Source organism: Artibeus jamaicensis, unplaced genomic scaffold (genome assembly GCF_021234435.1).
Source record: "Artibeus jamaicensis isolate MK-2021 breed Jamaican fruit bat unplaced genomic scaffold, CSHL_Jam_final contig_908, whole genome shotgun sequence".
Lineage (NCBI taxonomy): Eukaryota > Metazoa > Chordata > Mammalia > Chiroptera > Phyllostomidae > Artibeus > Artibeus jamaicensis.
The window spans coordinates 7,815,966-7,826,891 of record NW_026522009.1 but is presented as its reverse complement, the minus strand read 5'-3'; positions in this window follow the sequence as shown (position 1 = coordinate 7,826,891).

Below are 10,926 nucleotides of genomic sequence, written 5' to 3'. Positions count from 1 at the left end.
ATTGCATTTTTAAAAACTGAAATATGTAAGACATAGTGTACATTTAGTTTTTCTTTAAATATGACATATTTTGTGTACTTCAGAGAATTATATAATCTTTGAGTAAAGAAGAAATTTCAGAGGTTCAGCTGGACCACATCTCTCCATTTATAGACTGAGAAATTAAGGACTAGAGAGGAAAATTATTTGCTTAAAGTCAACCTCCATCCTCTCTGATAAGACACAATGCTCACATGAATTTTCCTTTGTAGAATTTAGATTCAGAATTAATCAGGAATTTTTAAGTAATTTTTAAGTTATTTATATACTACTTTCTTCATGTCCTTCTTTTGTCATTTGTTTGCCTTCACTTGCAACAAAAATAATGTGAGTTTCTCAAGGTCAAGGAACTGCATAGAACCAATGCAGTAGCTCTACACTCTGAAAATAATTTCCTAATATGAAAAAAGTAGTCCAAAATTTTTAAAGTAGCTAAAATAAAGTAAAACTACTTCTTATCTCAATTATTTGTAATATTAGTTTTCATTATAAGGAATGATCCAAATGAGATGCATAATAATGTTAAGCCAATCCATACTAGGTATGATAAGACAGTATTTTTCTCTCTCTTGACTTTCTCAGGCAGGACATACATATTTTTTAAGCACTTAACCTGTTCCAGCAACTGTCAAGGACAGACATAGTATCTTCTTTCAAGGATGCTGCATTTAGTGGATAAAGATAGTAGATATAAAATAATTTTTTATTGTTATAACTGTTATGAAGGAAATAAAACTATGATGGAAAATAGTGGAACAGATGAAGAGGACTTGAGATTGGGCAGTCTGAATTACTTCTCTAAGAGAGGAGCATTTGAGCAGGATTTAAATGATGAAAAAGCAAAACATATAAAACATCTGAGAGAAAAGAAATCTAAAGGGCACAAGTATAAAGTCCTCAAGACACAAATAAGTGAGGTGGCTGTGTGGGCAGAAACAATTTTTCTGTCATCAGCTTTTCCCTCTCAGAAGATCCAGTCCGTCTTGCTGGATCTTCTATATCTTCCCAAACTGTAAATGTTGGGGTGCCCCAGGGCTCTGTCTTCAGGTCTCTTCTCTGCTTACACTCATACCTTAGATGATGTGATCCAGTGCAATACTTTCAATACCAACTCTTTCCAGACAACACCCAACTGTTTTAACTCTAGCTCTGACTTCTCCCTGGACCTCCAGTAGCACATGGTTAAAATTTCTATTTGAAGGGCTGATAGACAATTTACAATAGTTATTCAACAGAATTCTTCATCTTTCCTGTCTTCCACAATTTAAATCATTAATCCTGAAGTCATTCTAGGAATGCCATTTGAAATATTCTTATTTTCATTATTGGGATTTGTGCAGGAATTACAACTAGATTGGGAAAGCTCTATCTCTTTCTCTGGAAATTCCCGGATGCTCGGCTTTGACTCTTCAGCAACATTAGGATTTATGTGAGTTTTAAATTATGAAACTTTTATGGCAACCCCTGGGCCAGTTTGCTTACTCTTCCAAGATCTCACTGAATATTTCTGCCTTGAGATCTTTTGGAGTGAACAAATTTTGGTGGTTTAGTCTGGAGACACAATGTACATGCATCTGAATGAGGACTATGGGGAACTCACACCTGTATAATATGTCTTGGTCTCCCAATGCTTGCCTGGACTCTCTCATGATGTGCTATATTCTTTGCTATTAAATAAAAGCTTTATGTAAGCATTTCTTACGGGATCTTAACAGTCCTTTCAAATATCCAGACTTAAGAATTTTTTTCAAATTTAATATTTAAAAATACAACAGTGGTGTGCTGAAGCTGTTTTGCACCTTTATACAAGATGAATGTTGAAACTTCAGAGATTGTGTTAACCAGTTGTGAAACACACCAGAGTTGAAAATTAAGGATACTAAATACCTGAAGCTCATCATGTTCTAGTTATTTTACTACACATTACTAGTATTTATGGTCTTAAGGTTATTTATATCTATTGTGTCTATACAGTAAAGATAAATATAATAGAGTGCTCCTGCTCACATCTTCCCAAATATAAGCTTGGCAATATCATGTCGGTAGTTAGAAATTGGTCATGGTGTATTTACACTATGGAAATTGGCCAATGTTAAGGATTAATTCCTACCCCCTAGCCCTGAAACCAGCTTATAAAATACAAGCACAACACTGAATGTAAATATTCCTAATTTATGCTTTTAAGAGAAATCTTCACTAATGGTGCATTGGTTCACAGTTTATACTTCATGACATTGCAAACTAGCTTTTTGGTCACTGTACTGTATGTTTTTGTTTAATTCCTTAAGTACTACCTGCTAGTGGCTGAGGTCAAGAAGATTTGTTACTGGCATTTAGTTTTCATAATTTCAATGCAAGCAGAAGTTTCAGAAGTTATATTTGAAACATTTCACAGTGATGAGTTAAGGACATGCTAGATTTGCAGTTTACAGTGATTAAAGAATTCCAGAAGAGATAATTATATGTTATTTTAATATGATATATTCTCTATTATGTTTAATTTTGAAAATAAAATAATTATATCATATTTTTCTTTTGTTGTTTCTTTAAAAATTAAATTATCTTTATTTTAAAATTTTACAGTTTTGGTGGTCTTTATTTTATGTTTGTACTTCATTTCCCGATCCCATTTCTTCTGCAGCACACTTCTTCTTCCTCTGTAACATTCTAAATAAACTTTCTCTTATAAATAAATAAATAAATAAATAAAAATAAATTGGTCCCAGGCAACACTCATGGTTGAGTAAACAAAACTTTATTTTTATTTAATGTAGGAGCACACATTATACAAGAATTTCATTTAATAACTACCTCTAGTTTTCTAAGGCTATTTTAATGCTTTCTAAGTCAGGTTTATCTCATTTAAAAAAATAAAAATTAACAATGAAAGAACCACTAGCCAGGGTAATGAGACATTATCCCTACACTTTGTTTCCTAGTCATTTGATGAAAGGAAGAGGATTAAAGAAACTTCGCCATTATCAGAGCAGGAACAAGGTTGCGGTAATTAAGGAGAACTAGTCTTGGAGCACATCTCTCTTTTGCTTAGAATTCTATTACAACCCTGGTCACAAAACCATTTGAGAGTAAAACCAAAACTCTTTATTATGGCTTGTTAGTGCTCCAGACTGGACATACACCTGCCATTGTACTTTCTACAAGATGTAAAAATGACCTGTTTATGACCTGAATATTTTACTAGACACTGAACTTCTCAAGGGCTTTTTTCCTTCTATTTGTTCCTGGACCTGTTGCTACTTCAATGGAGATTATTATTGTGTTCAACTGAATAAAACTAAAATGTACTATCAAGATCTGGCCTTTACATGGGTCTCTCTTATCTCCCATTACGTACTTGCATTTAAACTGTGATCCAACCATGGTGATGCAAGTGAGATTTCTGAAACATGCTTTATTGGGCCTTTCCAAATACTGTTCTCCCTGTCTGCAATATACTTTAATAACTTTCTTTTCTTGTACACTATTAGCGTCTTTTTTTTTAAAAGATTTTATTTATTTATCTTTAGAGGGGAAAGAAAGGAGAGAGGGAGAGAACTGGCCTGCAACCCAGGCATGTGCCCTGACTGGGAATCGAACCGTGGTTGCTTGGTTCCCAGGCCCGCGCTCAATCCACTGAGCTACACCAGCCAGGGCTCTTGTACACTATTAGCATCTTTTAAAATTTAGCTCACACTTGTGTGAGACTTTATTCACTGTGTTCTCATGGATATTATGCTTACTGCCACCAAGCCATCATCTCATACTGAGAAGTTATATAAAGCCAACAAATATGACTTATTTTTAGCCAATATTATTTGGCCCTGACTCTGGAGAAACAGTATCTTATTGCCAGTTCAAACTTATTTTTTAGTCATATCCATACCAAGGATATGCTTATATTTTATAAGTATATCTAGATTTTAAGATTGTGAAACCAATGTATTAATACATTATCTTTTAAAAAATCAACCTATTATGGATAAAGCTAAAGCTTTTTTTATTGTTCAGTTACAGTTGTCCCAAATTTTTTCCCATTGCTTTCCTCTGCTCAGTACCCCACTCCCCTTTCCCTGCTCCCACAGTCAGCCCCCACCCTTTCGTTGGTGCCCATGAGCCCTCTATTCATGTTGACTTGTCCCTCTCCCCTATTTTTCTTCATTATCCCATTCCCCTCTCCCCTCTAGTAATTGTCAGTTCATTCTTTTTTTCCATGCCTCCAGTTCTGTTTGCTCATTTGTTTGTTCTGCTGATTAGGTTCCACTTATAGGCAAGATCACATGGTATTTGTCTTTCACTGCCTGTCTTATTTCACTTAGCATAATATTCTCCAGATCTATCCATGCTGTTGTGAAGGGTAGGAGTTCCTTCTTTTTTTCTGCTGCACAGTACTCCTTTGTGTAAATGTAGTACAGCTTTTTGATCCACTCATTTACTTGGTTGGCTGTTAGGCTGTTACAAGCACTTGGCTGCTATGAACATTGGGGTGCACAAGTTATTTTGAATTGGTGATTCAGGATTCTTAGGGTATAATTCCAGCAGTGGGATCACTGGATTAAAAAGGCACTTCCATCTTTAGTCTTTTTCATAATATTTTCCACAGTGGTTGCACCAGTCTGCATTCCCTCCAGCAGTGTGCTAGGGTTCCATTTTCTCTACAAATTCACTAGTACTTGTTGTTTGTTGATTTGTTAATGGTGGCCATTATGACTGGTGTGAGGTGGTATCTCACTGTGATTTTAATTTGCATCTCTCTGATGGCTAGTGATGTTGAGCATTTTTCATGTGTCTATGGGCCTTCTGTTGTCCTCTTTGAAGAAATGTCTTTTCAGGTCCTTTGCCCATTTTTTAATTAGATTGGTTGTCTTCTTGGTGTGGAGTCATGTGAGCTCTTTATATATTTTAGAGATCAAACCCTTGTCTAAGATATCACTGGCAGTCACATTTTGCCACACGGTGGGTTTCCTTTTCATTTTGTTGATGTTTTCTTTAGCTGTGTAGAAGCTTTTTAATTTGATGTACTTCCATTTGTTTATTCTTTCCATTATACCCCTTGCCCTATGGGATGTATTAGTGAAAATATTGCTGTGTGGGATATATGAAATTTTCCTGCCTATGTTTTCCTCTAGGACTTTTATGGTGTTATGACTTATAAAGTCTTTTATCCATCTTGAGCTTGGTGGTCTAATTTCATTTTTTTATATGTACCTGTCCAGATCTCCCAATGCCATTTATTGAACTCCATTTTATGCTTCTGCCCTCTTTTTCAAATATTAATTGACCTGGGTTTATTTTGACATGCTGACATGGGTTTATTTCTGGGCTTTCTATTCTGTTCCATTGGTCTATGTGTCTATTCTTATGCCAGCACTAGACTATTTTCATTACAGCAATGGCCTTGTAATATAGTTTGATATCAAGTATTGCGACCCCCCCGTACTTTGTTCTTTTTTCTCAGAATTGTTGAGGCTAGTCAGGTTTATGGTTCCATATGATTTTTTTAAATATTTGTTTTATATCTGTAAAATACTTGTTCTATTTCTGTGAAATACATCATTGGTATTTTAATAGGGATTATTTTGAATCTATAGATTTCTTTGAGTAGTATGGACATTTTAATAATATCAATTCTTTCAATCCATGAACATAGTATATGCTTCCATTTATGTGTGTCTTCCTTAATTTTTTCTTAAGTGTTCTATAGTTTTCTGAATACAGGTCTTTTACCTCTTTGTTTAAAGTTTATTCCTAAGTATGTTATTTTTCTTTTTGCTATAGTAAGTGAAAATTTTTAAAATTTCTGTTTCTGATATTTCATTGTTAGTGTACAGAAAAATGTCTTGATTTCTGAATGTTGACTTTGTATCTCACCATTTTAACAAATTGATTTATTAGGTCAAGTCAGTTGCATTTTTATATGCCAAAAATAAACAATCAGAAAGAGAAATTAAGAAAATCCCATTCACAATTGCTTCAGAAAGAATAAGATACCCAGGAATAAATATAACCAAGGTTGTAGAAGATCTGCACTCAGAAAATTATAAGACACTGAAGAAATAAATTAAAGAAGATACAAATAAATGGGAGCACATACCGTGTTCATGGATGGGAAGAATTAACTTTTTTTAAATATCCATGCTATCCTGGCTAAAGAAAACTATTAAAATGAAAAGAGAACCAACTATGGGAAAACACATTTGCCATTGATACCTCAGACAAGGGTTTGATCTCCAAAACATATGAAGAACACACATGACTCTACTCCAAGAAGACAAATAACCCAATTAAAAAAATGGGTGAGTGACTTGAATAGACACTTCTCTAAGGAGGACATACAGAGGGCCCAGAGACATATGAAAAGATGCTCAGCATCACTAGTCATCAGAGAAATGCAAATTAAAACCACAGTGAGATACAATTTCATACCAGTCAGAATGGCCATTATAAACAAATCAACAAACAACAAGTGTTGGAGAGGTTGTGAAGAAAAGGGAACCCTAGTGCACTGTTGGTGGGAATGTAGACTAGTGTAGCCATTTGGGAAAACAGTATGGAATTTCCTCAGAAAACTAAAAATGGAATTGCCTTTTGACCCAGCAATTTCACTGCTAGGATTATATCCTAAGAACCCTGAAACACCAATTCAAAAGAACCTGTGCAGTCCAATGCAAAACAATTTACAATAGCCACGTGCTGGAAACAGCCTAAGTTCCCATCAGTAAATGAGTGAATCAAAAAACTGTGGTACATGGGCACAATGGAATACCACACAGCAGAAAGAAAGAAGGAACTCCTACCCTTTGTGACGGCATGGGTGAAACTGGAGAGCATTATGCTAAGTGAAATAAGCCAGGCAGTGAGGGAAAAATACCATATGATCTCACCTTTGTCTGGAACCTAATCAACAAAAGAAAAAAGCAAGAAAAATATAACCAGAGACATTGAAATTAAGAACAATCTGACAATAACCAGAGGAGAAGTTGGAGGGGATAATGGGGGAAGGATTTACAGGGACAACTATAAAGGACACATGGACAAAACCAATGATGGGGTAGAAGCAAGGGAGGGAGGTGGGTTCGGCTGGGGTTGGGGGTAGTGGTGGTGGAAAAATGCAGACAACTGTAATTGAACAACAGTAAAATAATTAATTAAAAATTAAAAAAAAAACAAAATATCCATGTCATCCAAAAAAGTCTGAAATTAAATGCAATTCCTGTCAAAATACCAACGATATATTTCACATGAATAGAGCAAATATAAAAACTTAAATGAGACTTCAAAAGGCCCCGCATAGCAACAGTGATCCTAAGAAAGATCAAAGTTGGAGAAGTCATTCTACTAATATGAAACTATATTATAAGGCCATAGTAGTCAAAACAGCATGGTACTGACATAAAAACAGACACATAGATCAATGGAACAGAATAGAGAGCACAGAAATAAACCTATAACTTTATAGTCAATTAGTATTTGACAAAGGAAGCAAGTACATACAACAGGCTGAAGATAGTTTATTCAATAAATGGTGTTAGGAAAATTGGAAAGCTACATAGAGAAAAATAAAACTAGGCCACCTGATTATTCCACACACTAGAATAAATTCAAAATGGAATCAAGACTTACATGTTACACAAAACCATAAAAATCTTGTAAGAATACTAGGCAGTAAAATCTCAGACAGTGTTTGTAACAATATTTTATCTAATATATCTCCTCAGGCAAAGAAAACAATAATCAAATTGAACTACATCAATCTAAAAATTGCACAGCAAAGGAAATCGTAAACAAATGAAGACAATCCATTTAATAGACAACATATTCACTGATACATCTGATAGGGAGCTAATATCCAAAATTTGTAAATAACCAAGAAAAACAATTCAATTAAAAAATAGGCAAAGGGCCTGAATAGACACTGCTCCAAAGAGGACATACAGATAGCCAATAGGCATATTAATAGATGCTCAACAACACTAATCATCAGATAAATGCAAATTAAGAGCACAGTGAGATGTCACTTTATACCAGTCAGAATGGCAATCATCAATAAATCATCAAACAAGTGCTGGTGAGAATGTGGAGAAAGGGGAACCCTTCTGCACAGTTAGTGGGAATGAAGATTGGTGCAGCCACTGTGGAAAGCAGTATGGAGATCTCAAAAATTAAAAATGGGTCTGCCTTTTTATCCAGCAATTTCACTTCTGGGAATGTATCTGAAGGAACCCAAAAGCTAATTCCAAAGAACATAAGCACCTCTGTGTTCACTGAGGCATCATTTGCAATTGCCAAGTTAGGGCAGTATCCCAAGTGTCCATTAGTAGATGGGTAAATAAGACAACTATGGGACATGTACCAAATGGAATACTATTTGGCCATAAAAAAGAAAATTTTACCTCTCACAACAGAATGGATGGGCCTGGAGAACACTATGCTAATTTAAATATGCAAGTCAGAGAAAGACATATACCACATGATATCACTCATAGTGGAATCTAATAAACAACTTGAACTAACAGTCGAAACAGAGACAGACCTATAGATAGAGAGCAGGATGAGAGCTATGGGGGCTAGTTAGAGGGTGGTAGGATTGAGAAGGGAAGAAATGGGAAAAAATAAAATTACAAAAAAGTAAAAAGAAAAAATGGTCTTCTAAAGAACCTTAAATATTAACCGGAAAAGTTCATATACTACCCTAAGAGCAATTTAGAGATTTTAAAATAGAGAAATGTCATGCTAATTAATATCATCATTCAGGTCTCTGTTTAAAAGTTTCCTCCTCAGAGAAACCAACCTAAAAGTAGCTACCACCCCTGATTCCCAACATGCCACTTTAGACCCAGTTACTCTGCTTTATTTCTTTGAAATATCTCATATTAAAGTATATATTTGCTATTTTTTGAATGTTTATCTGTATTTCCCATTTGAATGTAAGCTCCACAAAGGCAGGAACTTTATTATATCCATTGTTGTATTTCCACTGGGAGGTACAAGGGGGACCCCCAAAATCAGAATTTATTTTTAAAACACTGCGTATTTATTCTTAAGTGTTTGAACATCAGTCACCTTCAAAGTACTCTTCACTTAATGCAATACATCTTATTGAGACATTTTTGAAGTGCTGAAAACAACTTTTGAACTCATTGACTTTGATGCCTTTTAATGCTTCTGCCACTTTTTATTTTACCTCTTCCACATAAGCAAAATGTTTCTTTTTGTGGAATTCTTTAATCCAGGGAAACAAAAGAAAGTTGCTTAGGGCAAGATCAGGTGAATAGGGAGGGTGGGGCAAGGCGCACCATGTTGCCTTTGGTTGAAAACTGCTGAACATTCAGTGCAGTGTGGGCTGGTGCACTCAGAAATAACCCATTGTGAAGTGGGAACATGTGCTGAAAGTCTTCAAAAAAATTCACTGAAGCTGAACACAGCCTCTCACAACAATGCCAGCGGATATGCACTGATGGGTTCCTAGAACGCTAACCTAGTTGGGGAAGAGTATACCACAAGAGGCTTACCCTCCAAAAGATAATTTTGTTTTTTTGGGAGGGTTCCTCCTCATACATGAAAAATATTTGCTAAATAAATGCATAGCATGAGTAAGCAGTTAAAATATAAAAATGGTATCGAGAATCTACATATTTGTATCCAAAATATACAAATTACCTCTTGATTTTAAAAATAATTTTCATTTATTTTTAGGGAGAGAGGAAGGTAGGGAGAAAGAGGGAAAGAAAAATCCATGTGTGAGAGAAATATTGATCAGTTGCCTCTTGCACACGGCTGAACCAGGGACCCAGCCTACAACCCAGGCATGTGAACTGACTGGGAATGAACCTGCAACCTTTCACTTTGCCAGACAGTACCCAACCAAGCCACACTAGTCAAGGTGCCTCCTGATTTTTTGTTTTCATAAAAATTTTGTTACCCTAAATCTTAATCCATATATAGTTATGACACTTGACTAGATCAATTAGTTATATTTCTTATTATTTTTAAAAATATATTTTATTGATTATGCTATTACAGTTGTCCCATTTCCCCCCTTCATTACCCTCTGCCCTGCAAACCCCCTCCCACCCACATTCCCCTCCTTTAGTTCATGTCCATGTGTCTTAATTTCTTTAGCTTTTATATTTCCCATACTACTCCTATCCTCCCCTTGTCTACTTTCTACTTATTGTCTATGCTACTTATTCTCTGTACCTTCTTCCCCCTTCTCCTCCTCCCACTTCCCTGTTGCTAACCCTCCATGTGATCTCTATTTCTATGGTTCTACTCTTGATCTAGCTGTCTGCTTAGTTTGCTTTTTTTTTACATATGGTTGTTAATAACTGTAAGTTTGCTGTCCTTTCACTGTTCATCTTTTTTATCTTCTTTTTCTTAGATAAGGCCCTTTAACATTTCATATAATAAGGGCTTGATGATGATGAACTCCTTTAACTTGACCTTATCTGAGAAGCTCTTTATCTGTCCTTCCATTCTAAATGAAGGCTTTGTTGGATAGACCAATCTTGGATGTAGGTCTTTGAATTTCATGACTTGAAATACTTTTTTCCAGCCCCTTCTTGCCTGCAAGGTCTCTTTTGAGAAATCAGCTGACAGTCTGATGGGAACTCCTGTGTAGGTGACTTTCCCCTTATCTCTTGCTGCTTCTAGGATTCTCTCCTTCATTTTAATCTTGGATAATGTAATTGTGATGTGACTTGGTATGTTCCTACTTGGGTCCAACTTCTTTGGGATTCTCTGAGCTTCCTGAACTTCCTGCAAGTCTATTTCCTTTGCCAGATTGGGGAAGTTCTCCTTTATTATTTGTTCCAATAAGTTTTCCATTTGTTGCTCTTACTCTTCCCCTTCTGGTACCCTTATAATTCAGATGTTGGAGCGTTTAAAGAT